This window comes from Rhinolophus sinicus, linkage group LG11, assembly GCF_036562045.2.
Source record: "Rhinolophus sinicus isolate RSC01 linkage group LG11, ASM3656204v1, whole genome shotgun sequence".
In the NCBI taxonomy this organism is placed as follows: Eukaryota; Metazoa; Chordata; class Mammalia; order Chiroptera; family Rhinolophidae; genus Rhinolophus; species Rhinolophus sinicus.
The window spans coordinates 66,061,708-66,088,268 of record NC_133760.1 but is presented as its reverse complement, the minus strand read 5'-3'; the positions used below and the strand labels follow the sequence as shown (position 1 = coordinate 66,088,268).

At 50.2% G+C, this 26,561-nt stretch overlaps 2 protein-coding genes across 3 annotated transcripts in view; one reads left to right on the top strand and one right to left on the bottom strand.

The window, feature by feature from the left end:
- COPG2 (COPI coat complex subunit gamma 2) overlaps nucleotides 1-26,561 on the bottom strand; it is a 111,700-nt gene that overhangs the window by 7,841 nt on the left and 77,298 nt on the right. The gene's annotated exons all lie outside the window — the stretch shown is intronic.
- Nucleotides 1-26,561, top strand: part of MEST (mesoderm specific transcript) — an 83,606-nt gene that overhangs the window by 15,554 nt on the left and 41,491 nt on the right. The window lies entirely within an intron of this gene.

The following is a 26,561-nucleotide window of genomic DNA, read 5'->3' as shown; positions in this document are numbered from 1 at the left end:
GAACTTTTCATGAAGAAAATAGGATTTTCTGAACTGTCTGAAGGAGGGGATTTATTAAGTACAGATGAAGCAAAGGGTCTAATCCATGGTTTGGAAAAGGCTTATAGGTACAAAAATATTAGAAATTGGGGAGTTTGAAAGTTATTTGGGGGGTAGGCAAGGACAGCAAAGAATAGACTCAGATGTAAAGATGACATATTGGGTAGTGAGACTTCATCTGCTCAGTCTTAACTTGAATCCCCCTCCCTCCAAACATGTAATAAATGTCAGTACATGTTGACATTACATGTGCAGGTGTAAAGTGACGTGCCAGACCCTTAGATAAAAAGAGACTGAGACATGACCTCCTCCTCCAAAAGTTGCTCGTCGAGGAATTAAATAACAGTGTGTGTGAGAGAGACCTACCTATATACCCAGGACATCACCACTCAGTGCCATAGTTTCTTTAATATAACTTTTAGTAGCGGGCTGTGTGGGAGTGCAGGATTAATAGCCTGGGAAAATCATAAAAAACTGAAAGGATGTAAGTTTAATTGGATCTCAAAAGATGTGAAAGAGCAGAGGAAGGCAGTTGAGCAAAAAGAAGGAGGCCAGAAAGGTCATGGAGAGTTGGAAACAGTAAGAGATATGCTAATACATGGGTGCTGAGAAGAGACTTTGTTTAGGGACAAATTTGAAATACCTGGTACAGAAATTTGAAATACCAGGTTTTTCAAATGAAGGAGACTAGATATTTTCCAACAGGTTCTGGTGGTGATTATCTGATCACAGACTTAGGTAGTCAAGTGATTGAAATGTTAGAGATAATTAAAGTCACTGATGGGAATCCTATGAGGAATAGGTCTGAATTCCGAGAGTAAGTGAATTTAATAGAGTAGGTTGAAAACAGATAATGGTAGTGGGTTGACCAATATAGGAAAGAGTGTACCTATCAAGACGACAGAATCTATTTTAATGGAATCCGGGGTTGATGAAAGAATGATGTTGGTTGAATTAAGGTAGGGTTTTCTGCAGGAGGAAGAGGTTAGAAGAAAGAATGTAGAAGCTAATATACATCCAGAATGGGTCAGTTGAAGTTTCTTGTTGTTTTAAAGAGGAAGGGGGTTATGGTAGGGACAAAGGTCACGATCAAATCAGAATGGAGAGGCAGGATAGACATTAGTAATACAAGACTGTACGTACCCGTTTGGTTCTGATTAAGCAGAGAGGCTATAGGCAAGGAAGGAAGAGGAATAATCAGAGACACTCAGGAACAATGGTACATCACGGCCTGGGAAAACTGGTTGAATTTTATGTACGAGTCAGAAGACGTTTATGCATGAGTAAGGGATACAGAGAAACAGATTAAAGAAGCAAATAGGAATGGTATTAGTAGAGGTAATGTTCCTGAAAGTTTTGTGGCAAATTTTTAATAAAATGGTTTGGGTGATACAGTGAGAGGTTACAGGGAATCGAAGGTGAACGAACTCTAGTAAAAACCACTGGTAGCAATCTATCAGTGTTGCTAGAAAGCATGACAAACACTGGTTGAGGAGGAGAAGGGGTGAGAGAGGGCCTTTCCATGGCCAGAGGGACAATACTGAGTCCCCTGCCATTACATAAAGGTGAGAGCTTCATGAACAAAGCCAGGCAAATAACCAAAGGCAGTAAGAGATGAATGCCCTGAAGATCCGCATTAAAACTGTTCTCAGGCTTGTCTTGTGAGGACTGACTGAAATGAGAGAGAGCTACTAAGGAGACTTGCATGAGAAGAACAGAGTTAGAAAAGATGGATGCCGGAAGCTACGGAAGGAGCGAGATGTGTGAATTAGGCTGGGGTGGTAAATGGCAGGAAATTCAGTAAGGAGTTGTCTGGTGTCAACCCCTGGAGGAGAGACTGTGACTGAATAAATGGGGTTATGAGGAGATTCCAGAAAGCTTTGTGGGAATAATAAAGAACAGGAACAGGATGTGGTCGATTCCACGCAGGTCTAGACGGGACCAAGGAGGAGATGTGTGCAGGCTAAGGGTGCAGGAAGTCAGGAAGATGACAGTGAGGGGAGCAGTGAGTGCCCGAGCTGAGGAGTGTGCCTACAGGAAGGAGGGCTGCACCCAGGAATGCTGCTCACCCGGCAGGAGGGTGCTGGAGGCAAGGTTTGTTTCCAGGACAGATACAGGGGAAAGGAGAGGTACAGAAAAGCAACATGAAAGTGGCCCTCAGATGAAAAGGGGTCACAGTAAGGAATGACAGACACCAACTGGAATGGCATGACAGCACCCCTGAGCCGGAGTCATGATGCAACAAAAAAGAAAAGCGACTGGAGGTAAAGAAGGAGATGCTGCACAGTGACGGGCTACGAGGCAGAGCAGGTGTGGGATGAGGATGGAGACGGGTCCTGTCAGAGCTCAACACAGGTCTAATGGGTCACATTTTGGGTGTAAAGAGCATATTGTAACTAGAAGTATGAAGAAAGTGAGGAGTAAGGACTAGAGTTGGAGGCAGCAGACTAGCTCTTGAAGCCCCAATTTGGAAGGAATTAATTAAAGGACGTGGGTGACAGGAAAGTTTATAAGGAAGCTGATGAAGATGAATGCTGATAAAGAGTTATTTGTGGCAACTTCAGAGTTACTAGGCTTGACTTACTAGAGGGTGTGAATAGGTGGTTTGTTCAGATAATAGGTTACTGTATTCGATGGGGAATGAGTGAAGATTATGAAGAAGATACGTTAGAAGTATTCTGCATGCATTCCTTCTGTAGAGAAATGGTAAGCGAAAGGACGATGGATAGTTAAGAGACCGTAGTTTATTGCACAGTGTGTCATTATAGATGGTTGCTCTTAGAAGTTGTCCTGCCATGTGAGGATTGGCTTAAAGTGCCAGACATTTCCTAGAGAGACTTGTATGAAAATATCACGGAGGAGGAGAAGATGGAGGCTAGAAGCTAAGAACGAGAGAAGATAGAGGATTTCAGCTGGGGTGCAGAATACAAGGTGTGAGTAGGGAAGGGCATTAAAAAGGGCCACAATGAAGAATGATGGGAAATGGCAGAGCTGCAGACTAAGTAGAGAGATGGGAGCTAAGCTAGATTACAACCAAAGGAGAGAGAATGTGAGAGGAAATGGCTACATAAGAGCTGGTATTAAGAGGGAGGGCCATGTGGGAATCTGATTTGAAGGAACAAGTGCGACCAACAGGGTGTAAGTTTAAAGAGTCTAATGGGATGGATTTCAGCCATGGCCAGTGGCAGGAATCTGAAGGTCTGGACAGAACTGAGAGTGCAGATGTGGAGAAAGGTGTGCAGGACGGTGTGGAGCAAACGAGGAAGATGAAAGAAAAGGCCACTGATTCCACGAGAAATGATATAAAGATGGTAGCTGAGGAAATGGGGGACTGTGTAGGTAGTAACATGGGTTCCTCTAGGGTCAGTCATGGAAAGGAGCGGAAAAGCCTACAGAAGGGATGGGCCATTTGAAGACGAGCAGGTACTGACAAGAAGGATATGGTACCATGTTTGTACCAGAGATCATGATTAAATAAGAAAAGAGAGAGACTGGACAGTACGTAAAGCGAGTACTATATGACGTGTTGAGAGTAGGTGGAGTGGCATGGGCAGCTAAGATGAGGGATAGAGTTTCCCACAGGGGAAAATCCGGTAAGATCTTATGAGTCTGTTGGGTCAAATGTTGGGACTTACTGCCGGACTCTGAGAAGCAGTGTATGTAATGGGAGAAAATCTGCGCCTGAAAAGTAAGGGGAAGTTTTATTAGGAAGATTAGGAGACGGGTTAAAATGAACCCTGATATAAAGCCAGGGCAGTGACCTTAAAGACCCAGGATAAAAATCTGAGTAGTTTGTGTGCAGCACGGATGACTAATACTGGGAATGAATGGCTAGAGGTCACCTTGGGAACCCAACACAAGAGTAAAACTTCATTTGTTACTTCTGTGTATAAATGATAGATGGAATTATACTAGATGTAATTAAGGTGTGGGAGAGCAAACTACCAAAGGGAGATACAAATGATTATCATGCAAGTGTCACATGAAGTTACCAAGAATTTACTCTGTCCTGTGAAGAGATTTTTGGAAGTGAGAGACAGCTGCTGGGGAGAGCACCTGGCCAGGCAGTGCTGTTCAGGAGGAGGCTGGGTCCATCTGAATGGAATGAACTTGGCAGCTACGACAGGGGGGCTTAAGATGAGGTAGCTTGTTTCTTTACATCAAGAGCGGTAATAAGGAGAAAGGGAATTGGAAAGCAACGTTACAGTTGTCCCCAGATTAAAAGGTCATTTGAAGAATGGCAGGTATTGACTGGAGGGAGAAGGCCCCAGACTTGGGCCAAAAGACACGGAAGAGGAGAGGTTAATGCTGTGAGGAGCAGTGTATGGACCAGAGAACAATTCTGAGCAGGCGGCACGGCAATAAGAAAAACCACGTGCACCGTAAAGATTCCCAGAATGGGGAATCCTGTCAGATGTGAGAATGGGCCGAATCGGTCAAATGTGTTGGATATAAGGCCAGACTGCAATGACTAGTATCTATAACGGGAGAGAAATAAAGGATGGAAAAGGAATGAGAGTCAGAAGCTCTTGATGTCTGGGTGGGAAATTTTTAATTAAAGTGCTTGATTGAGGGGAAAGTTTAGAGCAGTTACGTCTTAAAATGTGTTCTATGAGCATTGCCTAGAAATTTGTTAGAAATATAAACTCTTCAGTCCCATCAGACTTAATGAATCAGAAAGCTGGGGTGGGTGGGGATCAGGAGTTTGTGTTTTCCTGAGCTGCAGCTGGAGAACCACTGCTTTGGAGGAAGCAGGTTTACAGTAATTATGATAAAAAGTCTTTGCGAGCAACCTGTCATGTTAGGATTAGCTGAAAATTAGAGAAGCAACTGAGGAGACTTGTTGCAAGAAAGGATGTAACATGTTGTACAGCGACTGTACTTGAAAAAAGGGATAGTAGATAAGGAGAAATGGAGGCGTAAGGAAGGCAAGGGGCCATATGAATGAAGTTAGGGTGGGGGCTTGTAGGAGAGTAAGACGGCCAAGGCACAGGGCATTAAAGCGCTAGAATGAGGAACGCTGGCACACGGGAGACGAGGAACTCTGGGAGAATGATTTTCTGTGAATTCAGCTTGTAACCACTCAGAGTGGAAGGAGGGAGTGTGGCTAAGCCAGAATGGAGGTTATGAGGGAGAACTGTTCAGGAAGCTGTGGAAGACCGAGGGTGGGGAGGCTGCAGGGGGTGGACCTCTAATCCAGCCCACAGTCTGAGCGGTGAGTGCTGAATCTGAGGTACGTGTGTACCCAGAAGAGACGAATGGATCTGTGGGAATGCTAAGTACATAGTCTCTGAATGAAGGAGGGGTGCTGAATATAAGGTAGAGGTTTTATAAAGCAAAATAAGAAGGAGTAAAATAGCAAAGTTAAAATTGCTGCCACTTGAGAAGGTATCACCTAATATTAACATAGATATTGTCACGGATACTAACTGGAGGTCTCTGGCACCATACTTGGGCCAAAAGTAATGAGGGAAAAGGAAGATGACAGGATAGAAGCTACCTAAGGGGAAGGCTTGTCTAAAAAGTAAAAAATTGGTTTTGAGTGAGGGAGAGAGTAGGATCAGGAGGGGAGGGAACCTCAAAAAATATGGTTTCATCGCTGTCAAAGGTTCAGTTATATGGGGCAAATCTCCAAAGGGAAACTGGAAAGAATGTCCTATAAGAGGGACATTAAAGGTATACTCAGAAATTAAGGAAACATATTAGGACTTGCAGAAGATGAGAGAAGCAACCGAGGAGACTTGTTTGAAAAAAAGAGCAAAGAAGGAGAGAGCAAAAGATGCAGGTCAGAAGCTAAATAAGGAGCGAGGATATGTGGATTAGGCTGGGGTACAGAGTGAGCAGTGTAGGAAAAAACTAACACATAGGAAGGGCAATTAGAAGGGCTGAATGGGAACATTAGGAAATGGGAGTTGGAAAGTAGTCAAAGTTGTGCAGTAACAAGGAAAGAGTGAGGTAAAAATGTAGCAAAGAACTGGAGTAGGAGGGTTTGCTATCCAGGAAGCTTTGCTGGGAAAATCCTGGAAGTAATGGGTGTGGTCAGCATAGAGAAAGGTCAGAAATAGGCTAAGTGGGATGGACATAAAAGGCAGGCCAGTGGCAGGAATCCTCTGGAAGTTTCTGCTGAACTGAGAGTACAAACAAGTGTGGTAAAGAACGTCGGATACAAGGGGAGATGACAGAGGTCTCAGCAGTGAGCGCCCAACACAATGGGAGGACCTATCCAGAAGAGCCACCTGAAACCTGTAACGATATGTATGTAGGTGGTAGCTGAAGAGAGGTACACAGAAGAGGAGGCAGCATGTTTCTAGAGGCAAAGAAGGAACGAGGAGGAAAGGCATGGAAAAGCAATGTGAAGGTTCCTGCAGATATGAAGGGATTATTTTAAGAAGCGCAGATATTGACTGGTGGGTTATGGCACTATACTTAGACCAAGGCTGTGATGGAATAAAAAGGAGAGAGTTTGTTGGCTGAGTTAAGGACCATGGTATGAATCAGAAAAGATTTCAGAGTAAATGGAGTGGCAACAATGTGGGTCAGGTGTATAATAGAGAGACTCAGAATGGTGACCTTGAAATGGATCAAATTGGACGGGAAGGCCCAGGGGCAATGAGTGGTGTATCTAATAGTTTCAAGGACACGGATAAGAATGGGGATTCGAGTAGACTAGCTATTGATGCCATGGGTAAAAAATTTTAACTAAAACTTGGTTAATAGAAAGTTTAACGGAGTTTTATTAAGATGAATTCTATAGGGAAGGTTTAAGGGAGTTTTATTAAGGGGAATTCTAAAAAGACAATATTAGCAATCTTAAAATAAATCAGGAGCATGGGCAAGTGGTTTGTCTACAGAGAAGATCATTAGTACTTCTTGAGGAGTGGGTGGGAATCAAAAGAAGTAACTCTCAGGAGAAAAATCCTGTATCCTATGATATAGTGAGTGATAGAGCTGAGATGGAGAGTTAAGAGGTAGCAGAGAACAGAATAAAACAGAAGAGAGAGGGTTTAATCTAAGCAATGGGAGCATTGCATGAATGAGAGCGGGTTCTCCGTAGTCAGAGTGGCAAAAAGGCAGGTAAGATGTGGGTTAAGGATACCCGGAGTGAAGAAATGTGCAAGATCCCAGAAGGGATCTAGCTGGTTAAATGTTTGGGGTTAAAGATTGAGATGAGTGGGGTGTATAATCAGGGAGAAGTAAACAAAGTAGAACTAGATCATGAAGTCTTGATGGGAAAAATTTTTTTTTAAAGAATTTATATACATATTATTTCTGGATATATAAATATTAAAATTATAAAAACATGTATGAGGATAAGTATCAAATTATGTGGTGATTTACCTCTTGGAAGAGAGAGAGGTAATGATTCTGAAGTGACATAGATGAAGTCTCAATTATGTGCAATATTTCATTTCTTCAAAAAAGTCTCCAATACAGCACAAATATATAAAGAAGTAGGGTAGTGAGTGTATGGATTTTGGGGGGGATGGAAAACTTTAATTAAAGAGCTTGGTTGACAGGAACAGTTAGAAGGGGGGAGTAGGACAAATCTTGATGAAAAGCCATTGATAGCAGCTGAAAGACATTGGTCTGACCACCTGGAGAGTGTGGGTGGGGAGCTTATCTGGTGAGAGGATGATGTGCATTTGGTAAGGAGTGGAAGGGGGTACCTCAAGAGTGCCTCCTGAGAGGAAAATAACGTGTCCCTCACTATAATTAGTGATGGGGGCTAAAAATACAGATTTCAATATATGACAGAGCAAATAATCAAAGGAAATCTGGAAGAATTTGTTGAAGTATGATGTTAAAGTTTGCTCAGAAATTACAGTGTCATGTGAGGAAACTACTGGCACGTACATTTGAAAACAAGAAGGAAAAAGTAGAGCAACATTAAGGCTGGAATCTAAGGAGAGGGTGTGTGATGCAGAGCGTGCAGTCTTGCAAAATGTTGGCCTAGGAAGGGGAGTGAAGAGGGCCAGGGTGAGGAACATGAGAGAGATGGGAGCTGGAAGTTCAGGGAAGAGCTGGGTGTTCAGCCCGTACCAGACAGCTGAGGGAAGCGGTGAGAATACGGCTCGATGAGAACTGGAGGATGATACGCTGCTGCCCAGAGAGCGGTGTTGGCAAAAGATTTGAAACAGGTTGGCGTTGTTAGTAGAATGAGAAGTTAGAGATGAAACGTAATGGAGTTTAAATGGGCCAGACAGGAGTCCTGGGTGAGTCGAGACTGAATGGACAGAGGAAACAGATTCAGTAAAGAGAGTAGGGAATGAGGAAGATGGAAGAGGTTGAATTGTGAGTGCTGAACATCAAAAGTGTACACACCCAGGAGAGGTGATTATATGCACAGGAAAGATGTAGCTGAAAGAAGAAGGAATTTTGGAGGAAATGTCGGGAGTTGGCAACAATAGAGGGAAAGGGACAGAATGCTCAAGTTGCTTGCAGATGAAAAGACATTTGAATAGTCAGTCATACTGATGGGGGACTTAGGCCAAACGTCCTGATAGAATATAAAGAAAATAGAGAGGGTAGTGAGTAAGTAAAGGGGCACTGTATGAGTGAGACAGTTTTGAGTGGATGGAATGGCAACAAGACATCACCTGTGAAGGAAAGAAACACAGAGCTGTCAGGTCTCAGAAGCGTGTGTGGAACGGGAGAGGCCTCAGGAAGAACAGGAGTTGGGCAGGAGGCTGGCTCTTGAAGTCTCACTGGGAAATTTATGACAGAAGTGACTGACTGCCAGGGAAGGTAAGAAGGATTTGGATTAAGATAAACTCTGATAAGCCATTGGTGGAGACTGTAAAAACGTCACCATTAACCTTTTAGAAGGTATGGCTTGGATACTTTTCTGTAGAACAAATGAATGCTATTGGTTGAGGAGTGGTTGGGAATCATGATGAGGTAAACCTCAAGAGAATAATCCTGTATTCACCGATATACAGAGCCTCTGAGTGAAAGATATGTAGAATAATGTTTAAGATCTGGCAGAGCAAATATTCAAAGGGAGTTATGGAAGACCTGTCTGTAAGTGTGAGGTTAAACTGGCTGAGAATTTAAAGAATCATGCTAGGACTGGCTGAAAGTCAGAGAAGCACCTGAAAAGATTTGTATTAAAAAAAAAAAGGAACAGGGAAGGGAGAGAAGATGCTGGTTAGAGAGGGGATCTATGAGTTAAGCCGGATTTGGAATCTGAAAGGTGCCAAATGGCAAATATTACTGAGACCAGAATGAGAATGCAGGTGTCACCAGCTGTCTACTCACATGATCAAAATACTTGTTACCATGAAAAGTTTGTGTCCACGCATCAGCATGTGCTCGGGACACTTGGTACAGGGAGCTAGCATTCTTGTGCAAGCAAAAACTTTTCAGTCTGCACACAAGTCTGTCTGGGAGGGTATATGCTCGCTGCGGTCATAGTTCTTCTACCAAGAGGCTTACTTCCTATGCTTAAGGTTTTTACATGTGTTGTGCATTATTTCTATCATCTTCCCTACAATATGCATGGAACAACTCAAGCAATTCACCAATTGGTAAGTAAAAGTTTCCAAAAAGTTTCTTATTTATATATTTCGTTTAAAAATGTATATGCGTTTGTTATTTATCTTGGAAACCTACTATTGTTTCTTGCCATATAAAAGGAGAATGCAATTACAATCTTGCAGCATGGGATTATTTTGTACTGCATACAAACATGTACACGAATGAATGAATTATATGTTAAATAATTATGTAGTTGCCCTATAAAATGGTTTTTAATGATAAGAAATTGAAAATTTTTATAATAGTATTTTTGTGATGGTTGAAAAATATGTTGGATTTTAAAAAGGGAGATGGTTGAGGGTTTTTTCAAATTTAAGATATTGCAATATAAGCGTTTACTAACAAAAATTGTTGTTGAGAATATTTTAAACAAAGGGTAATGGAAATTGATTGTACTTATAAAGCAGTTGAGTCAGGAAGAGAGCTGTGTGGTGAGGCCGTTCTTAAAGAGAGACAAAATGATAACTCAAAATGAGACTTAAGAGGGATAGTATCCAGGATGGTAATGTTTGCATAGAAAAGTGCAGTCAACAAAGAGAAAGGTTAGAGACAGCTTCAGAGAAGTGGACCTGAAACAAGGTAGGGATCCTACTAAGGAACAAATAAAAAACCAAAGCAATTCAGCAAAATATGTAGGCAAGAAGAAATACAGAAATGGGTTGAGCAATGAATGCAGAGCAAAAAGAGGAAACAAAGAGGAAAGTATTAGTTTAGGAGAAGGATAAAAACTCAGGATTTGGATGTTAATAAAAGATAGAAAAGGGGGGGGGAACCCCAAGAGAATGGGTGGAAAAGCAAAATTTACCTTAGCTGGGAAGAGTCGTGAGGAATGACATACTGAAAAAAGGTTTTGGCACTATAACTGTATCTAATGGAACAAGGAAGGATGTGGATGATAGAGACTAAATAAAAAGTTCACTGTATGGATCAGATAATATTTCAGAGTAACTAGACTAAATACAGGGTAAAATAGATTCACAATAAGGAAACCTAGAAACATGAGGACAACAGAAGTAGTGCATAAATCAAGGAAGTGGATATAGGACTGAAGATGGGCCAAAGGTCTTGAAGAAAGTGAAGGCAGTGGGAAACAAGTCAGAGGCAACCACATGCACTGGAGTGGAATATTAGTTCAGAAATAAAGAGGAATTCAGTTGATGCGAAGGAAAGGGTACTATGGAATGGACTTGAAAAGTGCACATCCATAACCAGAAAGGACTTCTAACTGTTTCAGAAAGATGGAACGGGGCGGGATGAGGCAGGGGGTTAAATATGGCAGAGAAAAAAGAGGAGTACAGAATGGATATGTGAAGCTGGCGTTACACATACAACTAAAGGAGTCCTGAGAAAAACACAAAAATGACACGAAATGTCCTCAATAATAATGGAAATAAATAGGAACAAAGGAAAGGAACGTTGCATGGATTATAGTATATACAGAGACAAGGAAAAATCAGTGTACAGTAAGCCCATGACAGGGTTAACAGCAAAGAGTGGGGAGATTAAAGTAAAGTGGTTGGCTAAACTTGTCACAGTATGTAAACTTAAAGGATATGAATTATTAATGAAAAAAGAAAATATTCAGTGGTGAAGAGAAGGAAATCAATCTAAGAAGGAAGGGGTTAAGAGTATACGTATCATTTTGTAGCTGAGTTCAAGGAAGGTTCAAGTTTCCAGCAAGCTCTAGAAGAGAAAGAAATGAAGAGACTAGCAACGAGATTGAGGCAGAGGAACAATGGATGACAGGAAAAGGTTAGAGCATGTCCAGGAAATATTAAATATGGAAAGAAAGAGTGCTTCAATGAGTAGATTTCCAAAGTTCTAACAGAGAAACAGTAAGCACTTTGCAAACAAGCAACATTAAGCACTGGAATGAATGAGGCATGGAACAGGATGTAAACAAACAAAGTTACACTCAACAACAATTCTTGACAAAAAGGGAGGAACTAAGAAAATGAAAAGTGTAACTCTATAAAGAAGACTGGGGTTTTGGGCATGACAGATGTTGGGAATGAAAGAGTAAATCTGGAAGGGAATGCAGTCCAGAGGACAGTGCCCGGATAACGTGAGTGGGGCCAACTCTGGGTGGGATCTTTCAGGAAAATGTGTCAGTGGCAACTGATAGAACACTAGAAGAGCAAAGTGAGAAAGTGCAGCTCAGGAGTCAGGTCGGGCTTCCACAGCAGTGATTCTTCCCGGGGGGGGGAGGGTGGTGATTTCACCCGAGGGGGGGCTGTGGGCATGGACCCCAAGGGAGGCCTATCACAACATCTGAGGGGGGGAGCAATGCTCTGCTCCAAACAAAGACAAAACCAAAAATACCAAAAACAAAACCCAAAAACACACCCCAAAGATGATGCTGATAGGCCGCCTTGGGGGTCCTGCATCCTCGGGTGAGAATCACTGGGTGGAAGGGGCAGAGGGCAGAGGGCAGAGCCGGGCAGGCAGGTGAAGATGAGCAGAGGAGCCCGAGTCAGGGAAGATGGAGGCATCAGAGTCAAGACTGTCAGACACGGGGGAAGGACCCTGGACCAGGCAGACAGCGAGCAAATGGATGTAGCCGAGAAGGCATCTGGCGGTGACCTGGGACTCACCGCCAGCGGGTAGGGGGCGGAGCGCCAACATGGTGGTCCTGAAGAAGAGTATGCTTGACATGTGAGGCTGCGAGGGATGGGAGTGGAGCAGAAGGGAAGCTGGGTCATGTGGATGTGACTGGGGAGCACCAGAGGGGATGTGACCGCAGAAGGAAGGGCAGGTGGGACCGGAGACAAGTGTGAAGGAGTCACCTGGCAGAGAGGTCACTGCTGGGTAGGGAGGAGGAGAGCAGGGGGGCCGGCAGTACCCGGGTTCTGTGCAGGTCGAGACTGAGCATGAGTGTTGGGCGTGGGGTTGGCAGGCGTGGGGAAGAGGAGGAGTGTGGAAGGCAAAAGTCCTGTGGTGACAGGAGAAAGGGGGGAGAATCAGAGCAAGAGGCTCCCTGAGACCTGTGTGAGACGAGTGTGCGACAAAGGGTCTGAATGGAAGCATGGACGGTTACAGGGAGTGACGTTTGCAGGGCCCGGGAGGAAACCGCAGTCTGCACCATAGGATGTGAGCAGGGGATGGAGGGCAGAGCGTGCGGATTCAGGACAGTGTGTCTGAGGTCGTGATGAGGGAACTGGGATGAGTAGTGGGCAGGGGACCAAGAAGGGAGCATGCGGCAGAGCAGACGACTGAATCCAGCTGGAAGGTTCACGGACAGTAGCTGAGAGAATGTCACGTGGCTCAGGTAGGACGGTTCCTTTGCTATGTGTGCAGTAGAGAAGCAAAGCAGGAAGGATGAGGAAACCGGGCCCAGGAGGTGGGAGACGAGGTGAGCAGTGTGGAATGCTGGGAGAGTGTGGAGGACGAGAGGTGGTCCAACGGGCGGGAGAGAAGGCAAGGGCCGGAGACGGCGCCTCTGAGCTAGGGCAGGAGGGGCTGGTTGAGAGGCTCGGGGAACCACTGTGCCAAGAGAGGGATGGCTAAGAGCCCGAAAGAGGAGTGAACGTGGACAATGCAGGTACTTTGACCCATCAGGTGGGGCCTGGGTATGAGGAAGCCCATGCAGGAGGGAGAGCACAGAGCAGGTAAAGCAGCCCGGGACCTGGTAGAGGAGGGAAGAGCCAAAGGAGGATGAGGTGTCGAGTCGTGGCCCACGGAAAATGTTGGCAACAACCCAGTCGTGGTGAGAAGATGAAAGGTAAGAGCGAAGCCCAGGGAAGCAATGACTTTCTCCAAAATGGCGGACCTGATACGGAAGAGTGCTTAGGTGTGGAAAGGGATCGCAGAGGGAATCAGTACAGTACGCTGGGGACAAAGGAGCCTGCAACCCGGGGAGCGTGAGTGCAGGTCAGTTGGGGAGCAGACATTAAGGACAAGAGCAGTGAATTCATGGCAAGACCAGCAGGTGGTAGGAGAGATGGAAGGGGAGTGGACGGGAAAGGAAAGGGCAGGCGGCAGGGAAGAAGGGAGAACTTCATGAGCAGAGCAGGGCTCAGCATCGTAAAGGGGGCACTGCGGAAAATGGGAGGGCATCCTGAAGGGCTCCCAATGTGAGGACATGAGCAGATCTCAAGGGGCGACAGTGGTGGCATGTGAAGTAGTGAGACTGGACAGCAGGAACGGAGCTGAGCCGAGCCATGACAGCCTGGGCACTGGACGACTAGAAGCACTCAGGATCCCGGGGGGATGGGGACACAGTGACACGTGAGGGGAAGCAGGCAGTGCCGCACATTAGGACGGACCCTGCACAGAAACCATGGCAGGTCACCTCAGGGATTGGGATGGACTCACGTGGGGAGAGTCCAGTGTGTGGTAGCAAATATGTGTAGCAATGGCAGAGAAGTGGGTGGGAGCCGAGGTGGGGCTGACATTTCACAACGCTCACCTGTGCTATTCCAGGGAGGTTGGAAAGGGTGCTAGTACAGGATGTGGCAGAGAGACTCCCCAAGGGAAGGAGGGAAAGATGGGGACCTTCAAGAGTGTAGTGCCACAGGTCTAGTACGAGAAGATAAGGTGGGCAGCAAAGGGGCAGAGGGACAGCAAAGGGCGGATGTCAGGGGTTGAGTGGTGGGAGCCCTTGTCAGGAGGCTGGACTGGGTGGAAAACAGCAGGGGTGAGGCAGAAGGGGAAGGGGAGGGAGAGGAGGGTCTTCAAACCTGCAGGTGGGTGTTGTGAGGTGCTCATGGCCAAGAGAGAAAGAGGGCAAACGGGGGATCCAGACAGTATCCACGGAGAGTGGGAGGTCAGGGGCGACTGGCAGGGGTGCGTCCTGGAGCCCACTGGAGGAGAAATGAAGCAGTGGAGGTGAGGGAAGGAAGAAGAGCAGGAAGTGGCGGCACTGGCTGTTGATGTTCTGTGGGCAAGGGCTTGGTTCAGAGAGAGAAGAAAAAGAAAAGCAAGACGGGCTGAGACTGAGGAAGAGAGAGCATAAAGGGAAGGGGGTGGTTTGACTAGTGAAAAGACCTGAGTGACAGCAGACGGTTTCAGGACGTGGCATGTGACAGGATGGACGGAAAAAAGTGTGCACAGTGCGAATAGGTCACGGGAGAAGTACACCCCTATGGAGAAAGGATGACCTAGGGCAGGTAGATGACAGACATGAGGGGGCTTGGAGACGTGTGAGCCCTAGAGAAGAGGAAGGGCACGTCCCCATGGCCAACAATGGAAAAAAGAAATGGGTCCCAGGAGGAAAGGTTGCAGGAAGGAATGTCCAAATGAGGCTGTGATGCAACAAGATGGGAGGGTCACCTCCCAGAGACAGACAAGGTGATTGGAGGCACCCAAGGCCAATGGAGACTGGAGGGTAGTGGAAGGGAAACAGACTGGATACCAACTGGGAAGCAAAGAAAAGAGGGAGGTGACGGAGGGTGCATCCCGGCAGACCTCAGAGGTGCCAACCACAGGAAGGTCAGAACTCGGGCGCAGCCAGTGCACGCAGCGGCACAGGAGGAGGAGCTGGAGGGTGGCCAGCAGGGGTGTGGAGCAGATGTCCCTGAGGCCTGCATGTTGTGGCAGAGGGAGAACTCTCAGGCCAGGCTCTTTATTACGGACCTGGTGAGGAAGGTATAGGAGGTGGGGACGGGGAAAGGAAAGGGATAGGTCGCGGTGTAGGCTGGGCTTGATGGGGTTGGATGGGAGGGCAGGTTAGGGTGGGGATGGAGAACATGAGCCAAACTCTGCGAACACCACCTTCTCTAACTGAGCTGGTGGACCGCTTCCACCCCCAGTGTTGGGGCAATGACAACAGGTTGAGGAGAGGGTGGGGAAGACCAGTGACTCCACACATAAAGTATACAGGAGAGTAGCTGCAGGAAAGGGGAAGGTAAAAGGCTGGTTGGTGGGTACCACAGAGGGGTGTGAGGACCACAGGGACGAGATTCTGCAGGAGACCGTGTCATGGATCTGATGAGGAGGGAAACTTAGGGAAAGTGCTGGAAAGGACAAGATTGGGACCAAAGATACTGTCACAACTCCTGAGAGTCATAAAGGATGGGGGGGCAAGAGGAGGTGGTGTGTGTGAAAAGAACGTTTTAATGCAGACTGGGGGTGGGGCATGTCTGGTTCAAAGAGTAAATAGGGAAGGGAATGTGGTGGTTCCAAGAGGAGCGTGCTGGGCCAAAGTCGTGGGGCCAACGCTGGGATCCTTTGGGAAAAGGTGTCAGTGGCAGCCAGCAGAAGGCTAGAGGCGCAGGGGGTGCAGCTCAGGGGGTCAGGCTGGGCTTCCACAGCAGTGATTCTTCCCGGGGGGGGAGGGTGGTGATTTCACCCGAGGGGGGGCTGTGGGCATGGACCCCAAGGGAGGCCTATCACAACATCTGAGGGGGGAGCAGTGCTCTGCTCCAAACAAAAACAAAACCAAAAACTCCAAAAACAAAATCCAAAAACACACCCCAAAGATGATGCTGATAGGCCGCCTTGGGGGTCCTGCATCCTCGGGTGAGAATCACTGGGTGGAAGGGGCAGAGGGCAGAGGGCAGAGCTGGGCAGGCAGGTGAAGATGAGCAGAGGAGCCCGAGTCGGGGTAGATGGAGGCATCAGAGTCAAGACTGTCAGACACGGGGGAAGGACCCTGGACCAGGCAGACAGCGAGCAAATGGATGTAGCCGAGAAGGCATCTGGCGGTGACCTGGGACTCACCGCCAGCGGGTAGGGGGCAGAGCATGGTGATCCTGGAGCTGAGGACGCTTGAGGAGTAGGGCTGAGGCACATGGCGATGGTGAATGAAGGGAGTTAGGGTTGTGTACATGTGAACAGAGAACACTGGACAGGATTCCACGCTGAAGGAACGGGCAGACGGGGTGGGAAACACTGAAGAGCATCTGGGAGAGAGATGCCTGGTACAGAGGACAAGAGAAGGCGAGGTGCACAGCAGTACCCAGAGCTCTGTGAAGGTCAAGACTGAGCACAGCTGTGTCAGGTGTGGAGTTGGCAGGTGTGGGGGCAAGAGGGAGGGCAGAAGGCAAAAGTCCTGTGATAGATAACAGGAAGAAGGTAGGAGAATCACAGGAGGTTCCTGTGAGCTGTGTCAGAAGAGTGTGCGACAAAGGGTCTGAATGGAAGCATGGACGGTTACAGGGAGTGATGTTTGCAGGGCCCGGGAGGAAACCGCAGTCTGCACCATAGGATGTGAGCAGGGGATGGAGGGCGGAGCGTGCGGATTCAGGACAGTGTGTCTGAGGCTGTGATGAGTGAACTGGGATGAGTAGTGGGTGGGGGACCAAGAAGGGAGCACGCGGCAGAACAGACGACTGAATCCAGCTGGAAGGTTCACGGACAGTAGCTGAGAGCATGTCACGTGGCTCAGGTAGGACGGTTCCTTTGCTATGTGTGCAGTAGAGAAGCAAAGCAGGAAGGACGAGGAAACCGGGCCCAGGAGGTGGGAGACGAGGTGAGCAGTGTGGAATGCTGGGAGAGTGTGGAGGACAAGAGGTGGTCCAACGGGCGGGAGAGAAGGCAAGGGCCCGAGACGGCGCCTCTGAGCTAGGGCAGGAGGGGCTGGTTGAGAGCCTCAGGGAACCACTGTGCCAAGAGTGGAACTGTTAAGCAGAAGGAAGGAGTGGATGTACAGAATCCAGAAATTGCCTCGGGGATTTTGGGACGGTCTCATGTGGATGGAGTCGTGTCATGGCGGATGTGCTTGGAAATGGTGGAGGAGCAAATGGGAAAGGAAGGCCCGGGAGACCGCTCACAGGAAGCACCGAGCGTGTGTGTGCTCCACCAGGGAGGCTGCAAAGGGCAGAGGTCATTGCTGTACAGACTCCAAACAGAGAAGCGGGGAAGATGTGGGCCCTTCAGAACCTGTGGGTGTCCTAGGTATAGTCTGAGAAGATAACGTGGACAGTGAAGGGGCACAGAGGGAGTAAGCAAGGGGTGTGCTGGCAGAGGTTGGGGGAGGCCTCTTGTTCAGGAAGCTCGATCCAGTGAACAGCAAAGGGGGCAAGGCAGAATGGGATGGAGAGTGAGAGGAGGGTCTTAAACTGGATGTGGATGCTGTGAGGGGATCGTGACCAAGAGGGGAAGAGGGCAAAGGGCCGATCTAGACAGTGTCCACTTAGAGTAGGAGGTCAAGGGTGACGGGCAGGGTGCATCAAGGGCCCCACGGAGCAGAAATGGAAGCCGTGGGAGCAAAGGCAGCAACAAGAGGAGGGCCTGGCGGGACTGACTCAGTGGGCAAGGGAGAGAGGAGAGGAAGAAAAGTGACACGAGAGAGCCTAGGGGAAAGGGAGCCTAACGGGAAAGCGGGACCTGGACCAGTGGAAGGACCTGATGAGTGAGCAAATGGTTTCAGCAGCAAGGGTGGCCTGCGAGGGGATGGATGGAAAGAGTGAGTGGTGAGAGCAGGTCATAGGAGGGAGGAATGACACAATGTGCCTCGATGACAAGCACTACAGGGCTTGAGATGCATGGGCCCTAGAGAAGAGGCAGGGCTTTACAGGGCTTTCCCAGGAGGGAAAGGGAAATCCACTGTGTGAGGAACAGTGGTGGGAAGCAATGTCCAAGGGGCTTTGATGCTGGGCCAGTGAAAGTTCACCTTTCAGACACAGACGAGGTGACGGGAGACCGGGGAGGATGGAGGTAAAGTGGCAGGGAGACAGGCTGCACACCATCAGGGGGAGCAGAGGGGAGAGAGAGGTGGCAGAGTAGGCATCTGGGCAAATGTCAGCAGGAAGTTCAGAGTGTTGGTACCAACCAGCATGAGCAGCGGTATGGGGAAGGAAGAGCACAAAAGGGGTAGCTGAGCTGGCTGTGGGTGGGGAAAGGGGCCGCTCCTTTGGCCTTGAATCCTGTGGCAAGGGTAGAACTTTTCGGCCAGGCTCTTTACTACGGATCCGCAGGGATGGGATGGGAGGTGGAGATGGTGGGGGAGGCTGGGTCGGGGTGCAGGGCAGGGTTCAGGTCTGGGTTTGGGTCTGGGTTTGGGTCGGGTTTAATGGGTTGGATGGGAGGGCAGGGTTGGGGTCAGTGGGCATGGGGGTTGGGTGGGGAACATGAGCCAAACTCCAGGTTCTGTGAAAACGATCTTCTTTAACTGAGCTTGTGGACCAATTCCACGTCCAGTGTTGGGGTGATGACTGCAGGTTGAGGAGAGTGTGGGGAAGACCAGTGACCCCGCCCAGAGAGGGCACAGGAGAGAAGCGGCAGGAAAGGGGAAGGGAAAGGGCTGGTTGGCGGGCACCACAGGGGGTGTGAGGACCACAGGGGCCAAGAATGACAAGATTTGGACCAAAGACATTGTCACAATTCCTGAGAGTCATAAAGGGTGGGAAACAGGAGGGGTGTTTGCGGGATGGGAGTGAAAGAGAACAGTGTTCCAATGCAGACTGGGGTTGAGGCATGTCGGGTGTGAGAGAGCAAATATGGAAGGCAACGTGGTGGTTCCAAGAGGGGTGTGCCGGGTCAATGTCCGAATGGGGACCAATGCTGGGATCTTTTGGAGAAAAGTGTCAGTGGAAACAGGTGGAAGGCTACAGGCAGAAGGGGAGGGTGCAGCTCAGGGGGTCAGGCTGGGCTTCCACAGCAGTGATTCTTCCCGGGGGTGGGGGGGGTGATTTCACCCGAGGGGGGGCTGTGGGCATGGACCCCAAGGGAGGCCTATCACAACATCTGAGGGGGGAGCAATGCTTTGCTCCAAACAAAAACAAAACCAAAAAAAACAAACACAAAACCCAAAAACATACCCCAAAGATGATGCTGATAGACCGCCTTGGGGGTCCTGCATCCTCGGGTGAGAATCACTGGGTGGAAGGGGCAGAGGGCAGAGGGCAGAGCCGGGCAGGCAGGTGAAGCATGAGCAGAGGAGCCCGAGTCGGGGTAGATGGAGGCATCAGAGTCAAGACTGTCAGACACGGGGGAAGGACCCTGGACCAGGCAGACAGCGAGCAAATGGATGTAGCCGAGAAGGCATCTGGCGGTGACCTGGGACTCACCGCCAGCGGGTAGGGGCGGAGCGCCAAGGTTCGGGCCTCAAGCTGAGGACTCCCGAGTAGGGCTGACTGAGATGGGAGTTGCACATGGAGAAAGCTGGGTTGTGCAGATGTTTACACAGCACTGGACAGGATGTCCAAGCAGAAGGAAGGGTAGACGGGATGGGTGACAACACTGAAGAGAAACATCTGGGAGAGAGACGTCTGCTGGGTAGGGAGAGGGAAAGAAGGAGGGGTGGATCGCTGTACCCAGGGCTCTGTGCAGGCTGACAGGAACGCCTTGGTGTGGGTTGGGAAGAATCAGGGCAAGAGGGAGGGCAGAAGACTAAAGTCCTGGGGTGACAAGAAAAAGGTAGGAGAATCAGAGGAAGAGGCTCCCTGAAAGTTGTGTCAGAAGAGTATATGAGAAACGGGTCTGAATGGAAACATGGATGGTTACAGGGAGCGATGTTTGCAGGTCCCGGGAGGAAACCCCAGAAAGCAGTGACTGAACTGGGATGAGTAGTGGGCGGGGGACCAAGAAGGGAGCACGCGGCAGAGCAGACGACTGAATCCAGCTGGAAGGTTCACGGACAGTAGCTGAGAGCATGTCACGTGGCTCAGGTAGGACGGTTCCTTTGCTATGTGTGCAGCAGAGAAGCAAAGCAGGAGAGACGAGGAAACCGGGCCCAGGAGGTGGGAGACGAGGTGAGCAGTGTGGAATGCTGGGAGTGTGAAGGATGAGAGATGGTCCAACAGGCGGGAGAGAAGGCAAGGGCCGGAGACGGCGCCTCTGAGCTAGGGCAGGAGGGGCTGGTTGAGAGGCTCAGGGAACACAGTGGACTAAGAGGGGTAATAAAATGCCTGAAGGAGGGCGTGACAGTGAGAATCCAGGAACTTGCTCCCATGAGTGGACCAAGGATGCACAGAAGCCCGTCCCGAGAAGAGCACTGCAGGGATAAGTCAAGTGAGAAAGTTGGCGAGGTGGGAGGAGCGAGGGGAGGACAAGCTGCAGAGCAAGTGGCCTGTTAGGGACAAGCCTTCAGTGCAGGGCACGGTGAGACGCAAGTCAGAGAGCTGCTGAGAGAGGCAAGGACCTTGTCCAAATGGTGGACCTGAAAACGTAGGGCGGTTAGAGGCGAATGGCGACAGCAGAGGGACGCAGTACACAGCACATTGGGGACCAAGAAGCTTGCATGGGGGGAACATGAGGGCAGGTCAAAAGGGAGCAGATATCAAGGAAAAGACCACTGAATCCATCCCAGGATGGGCAGGTGGTAGGGAAAGTAGAATGGGAAATTGAAGGTGAAGCCGAGGGTCTACTGAAGACGCTAGTGGGAGACATAGCAGAGGACGTGCCGAGCAAGAATCAGTCCACAGCGAGGGACAGAGGGAGAGTGAAGTCTCAGCAGCCATGAGAATGAGAAGGTGGTCAGCAGAGCGAGTTGTGGGAGGAGTTGATGGGAAGTGAAAGGGACGCGTACCTTGGAAGAGGAGAGAGAATCTCATGAATACTTGACGGACTCAGGGTCATTAATGGGAAGGCAGAAAGAGGTAAAGCGGACTGAGAGCTCCCAACCTGGGGACATCAGCAAAACTCAAGGGGAGGGGGAGTGGCATGTGTGGCACTGAGACCTGAGATAGGAGCACAGCAGACTGAGACCCCGTACCCCGGGCATTTGAAGACCCAGGGTGATCAGGGACAAGTGGGGGAAGGGTTTACAATGACTGTGGTAAAAGAGAGGAAACGGGGCACGCTGCACATGAAGGTCCACCCAGAAGAAATGACTGGCAGGCAACCTCAGACTTCAGGAGGACTCACGGGGATGGCTCACATGCTTAGAGATGGAGGAGGCACGGACCGGAAGCAGGGCAAAGGTGGCATTTCACAGTGATCGCAGGATCTGTGCTGTACTAGTCCAGAGGCTGCAAAGGGTGGACGTCTAGCATGTGTCAGAGAGACCCAGAGGGCAGCAGAGAGGGATGGGGACCTTCAAACCAGAGGGATGTCATGGCTCTGATCTGAGAGTAGAATACGGACAGCAAAGAGGCTCAGAGGGGAGACCAAGGGGTGGGACATTAGGGTGGGAGACTCTTGTTAAAGAGGCTGGACGGAGGGCCGGGATGGGGGTGGGGACAGTGCAGTAGGAGATGGGAGAGCAGGGGAAGGTTTGAAATCGGCACCAGAGTGTGGTGAGTGGAATGTGGCTTAGAGGGTAAAAGGTGGATCCAAACCTTATCAATGGGTAGTGGCTGAGCAAGCCTGGGGGGTAGGGGTGCATCCCAGGCCCAATGGAGGAGAGACGCAAGCAGTGGAGGTCAGGGAAGAAGAAGGGAAGTGTGGGCCTAGTGTAAAGTCCTGCGGGCAATATCTTAATTAAAGGGGCAGAGAGAGAGAGAGGGAAGGAAAATCAGATAGGGTGAGGCTAAGGAAAAGCGAGCCTAGGGAAGGCAGGGCAGGGAGCCAGTGGAAGGACCAGATGAGCCAGCAGTGGTTCAGGAGGACATGCCATGGCGAGGGGATGGAAAGAGTGTGACTAGTGCAAGCAGGTCACAGGAGGGAGCGCACCTCTAAGGAGGAGTGATCGTCACAAATGACTAAATGACAGACGTTAGGAAGCTTTGAGATGCACGAGCCAAAGAGAAGAGACAGCGCGTTCCTGGGCCAAGGAGGGCAAGGGAAATACGAGTAGCTTGCGGAAAGGCCATGGGAAGCATGTCCACAGGCTGTGCCCGTGAAGGGTCACCTCTGAGAGCACGGTGATGGGAGGCACCCAGAGGAGGATGGAGAGTGGAGCGCGGTGGGGAGCGCTGGACACCATGCGTTGGGGGAAGGATAGTGGGGGTGGCAGACAGGCCTCCTAGGAGGTCTCAGAGGAGCCAAGCACAGAGAAGTGCAGCTTTTCAGGGCCAGACAATGTGAGCAGCAGCGTAGGTAACGAGGAGCAGAAAAAACAGTGGCTAGCAGGGCAGGGGAGCAGGGCTGCTACTTCAGCCTTGAATGTTATGGCAAGGGTAGAACTTTACGGCCAGGCTCTTTACTACGGATCCGGTGGGAATGGGGTGGTGGTGGGGAAGGGGTGGGAGGCTGGGATGGGAGGGGCACGGTTGGGGTTTGGGTCTGGGTTCAGGTCTGAGTCAGGTTTGACAGGGTTGGACAGCAGGGTTGGCTTGGGGTTAGGTGGGGAACACGAGCCAAACTCCAGGCTGTGAAAACGATCTTCTTTAACTGAGCTTGTGGACTGATTCCACGTCCAGTGTTGGGGCAATGACTGCAGGTTGAGGAGAGTGTGGGGAAGACCGGTGACCCCGCCCAGAGAGGGCACAGGAGAGAAGCGGCAGGAAAGGGGAAGGGAAAGGGCTGGTTGGCGGGCACCACAGGGGGTGTGAGGACCACAGGGGCCAAGAATGACAATTTTGGACCAAAGACATTGTCACAATTCCTGAGAGTCACAAAGGGTGGGAAACAGGAGGGGTGTTTGCGGGATGGGAGTGAAAGAGAACAGTGTTCCAATGCAGACTGGGGTTGGGGCATGTCGGGTGAGAGAGAGCAAATCTGGAAGGCAACGTGGTGGTTCCAAGAGGGGCGTGCCGGGTCAATGTCCGAATGGGGACCAACGCTGGGATCTTTTGGGGAAAAGTGTCAGTGGAAACAGGTGGAAGGCTACAGGCAGAAGGGGAGGGTGCAGCTCAGGGGGTCAGGCTGGGCTTCCACAGCAGTGATTCTTCCCGGGGGGGGGGAGGGTGGTGATTTCACCCGAGGGGGGGCTGTGGGCATGGACCCCAAGGGAGGCCTATCACAACATCTGAGGGGGGAGCAATGCTTTGCTCCAAACAAAAACAAAACCAAAAACTCCAAAAACAAAACCCAAAAACACACCCCAAAGATGATGCTGATAGGCCGCCTTGGGGGTCCTGCATCCTCGGGTGAGAATCACTGGGTGGAAGGGGCAGAGGGCAGAGGGCAGAGCCGGGCAGGCAGGTGAAGATGAGCAGAGGAGCCCGAGTCGGGGTAGATGGAGGCATCAGAGTCAAGACTGTCAGACACGGGGGAAGGACCCTGGACCAGGCAGACAGCGAGCAAATGGATGTAGCCGAGAAGGCATCTGGCGGTGACCTGGGACTCACCGTCAGCAGTTATGGAGTGAAAGCCAAGGTTTGGTTCTGGAGTTGAAGATAAATGTGGAGTAGGGTTGACTGAGCTGCGAATGGAATGCAAAAGGAAGTGGGGCTGTGCAGATGTGAGCAGAGTACCCGATGGGATGTCCGTGCAGAAGGAAGGCACAGATGGGCTGGGGGACAACACTGAAGAGCATGTGGGAGAGAGATGGCTGCTGGGTGGGGCGGGGAGGGAAGGAGGGCTGTATGGGAGCACCCCAGGCTCTATGCAGGGTGACACTCGGAGCCGTTCATGGGTTGGCAGATTGGCAGATGGGGCGGGGAGGGGGGAGGGCGGCAGAGGGCAAGAAGGAGGGCAGAAGGCACAAGACTTGAAGTGACAAGAAAAAGGGGAGTATCAGAGGTGGAGGTTCCCGAGACCTGTGTGAGACCAGTGTGCGACAAAGGGTCTGAATGGAAGCATGGACGGTTACAGGGAGTGACGTTTGCAGGGCCCAGGAGGAAACCTGTGCCTGAGGCCATGATGAGTGAACTGGGATGAGTAATGGGCAGGGGACCAAGAAGGGAGCACGCGGCAGAGCAGATGACGGAATCCAGCTGGAAGGTTCACGGACAGTAGCTGAGAGAATGTCACGTGGCTCAGGTAGGATGGTTCCTTTGCTATGTGTGCAGTAGAGAAGCAAAGCAGGAGAGACGAGGAAACCGGGCCCAGGAGGTGGTAGACGAGGTGAGCAGTGTGGAATGCTGGGAGAGTGTGGAGGACGAGAGGTGGTCCAATGGGCAGGAGAGAAGGCAAGGGCCGGAGACGGCGCCTCTGAGCGCCATTTCCGTAGGATGGCAGGAGGGGCTGGTTGAGAGGCTCAGGGAACGTACGGTACCCAGTGTGATGGTAAAGAGCCCAAAGATGGGGATGGATGCGGGGAGTCCAAGAACTTGACCCCCATGAGTGGACAGGCGTGAGGAAATACATGGAGGAAGAGGATCACTGAGCACGTAAGGCACATAAGGAATGTGGGAAAGGTGGATGAGGCCAGGAAGGATGAGGTGTAGAGACAGTGGCCCATGGAAACACTGGGGGCACCCCCGTCAATGCATGGCTTAGTGAGGCAATGAGAGGTCACAGAGAAGCTCAGGTAAGCTCGACCACCTCCCAATGGTGGACTTAAAAAGGTAAAGACCTTAAGGGTAAATGGGGACAGCAGATGGATTCAATACAGCCCTCTTGGGGACAAAAAGGCTAGCAATGGAGGGAGCCTGAGTACTGGTCAAGAAGGCAGCACAAGTCGAGGAGACCACAGAGTCTATCCTGTGACTGGCATGTGGTCAGGGAACTAGGATGGGGCGTTGAAGATGAAGCAGAGGTTCTCGAATGAGAGAGAGAAAAGGCCAAGAATGGGTGAGCAAGGACCAGCTTCCTCCCTTGTGGACGGAGAGAGACAGTGGAGTCTTGGGCAGCCACGAGAAGATGGTCCACGGGATACGAGATGGGGCAGGGGAGTCGATGGGAAAAGAAGTGGCCAGGTAGCACAGAACTTCATGAATGTACAGGGACTCAGGGTTAGTGGAAAATGGGAAGGCAGCCTGAATAGCACCCAATTTGGGGGCCTTGGCAGATCTCAGGAGTCAAGAGGGGTGGCATATGCTGAATTCCGACCAGATGATAGGAGCTGAGCCAAGATGCCATAGCCCAGGAATTTGAAGACTAGGGGCCCTCAGGGTCAAGCAGAGAAATAGGCCACAATGAAGGGGAAACAGAAACCAGGGCAGCATTGTACAAGATGTACCCTGAAAAGAAACCATGGCAGGTAACCTCAGAGACTTCAGGATGGACTCCTGTGCATGGCGTGTGTGGGTAGCAAATATGCTTAGGAATGGTGGGGAGCAGGTGGGATCCAAGGCAGAGGTGACGTTTCACAGCCATCACAGAATCTGTGCTGTGCTATTTCAGGGTGGAGGTTTAGCATGTGTCAGAGAGACGCCAGAGGGCAGCAGAGGAGGATGGCAGAACGTCAAAACCAGTGGGGTGTAATACGTCCAGTCCTAGAAGGTAATGTGGGCGGCAGAGGAGCACAGAGGGAGAGAGTAAGGGGTGGGATAGAAGGGGCTACAGCACTCGTTTGGGACACTAGACCTGATGGAAAACAGAGGGCAAGGCAGAATGGGATGGAGAGCAAGAGAACGGCCTTAAAATCTGCAGTGAGTGTTGTGAGGTGAGCTGGGGAAGGAGAGGACCTGGACAATGGCAGCAGGTTTGGAAGCGCCAGGGTGATGCACAGGGGTGCGTCACGGGGTTTGATGGAGGAGAAATGGAAGCAGCAGAGGGAAGAGAAGGAGAAAGTGCTAGGAATGGCTGTACTGTGGACAGGAGTTTGATGAAAAGGGAGGAGAGAAGAAGAAGGAAGGTGAGACTGGGCAAAGCTAAAAAGGTGTGTGGGGGGGGGGCGCGTGGCCAAAGCCAATGGAAGGACCTGAAGAGTGACAGCAGATGGTTTCAGGAGACGGGATGCCCTGCTGAAGGGATGGAGAGTGTGAGCAGTGAGACGAGGTCACGGGAGGAAGCACACCCTTATGGGGAAGGGGGGCCTCAATGCAGGTAGATGGCAGACATTAGGGAGCTCTGAGGTGAGATCTGTGAGTCCTTGAGAAGAGGCAGGGAGCTTTCCCTTGTTAAGAAGAGAAACCATGCATCCATGAGGAAAGGTGGTGGGAAGGCGTGTCCAAATGCAATGTGACAGGAAGGTCATCCTTCAGAGAAAGGCAAACTGACGGGAGGCACTCGGGAAGCTGGAGAGTGGAGTGCAGTGAAAGGTCGAGGGCTGGACACAAAGGGATCATGCAGAAGAGGGAGGTGTCAAGTTCGGTGGGAATCCAGGCTGACCTCAGAGCTGCCGAATGAAGGAAACTCACAGTGCCGGGCCCTGGTACGGAGAAAGAGGACTG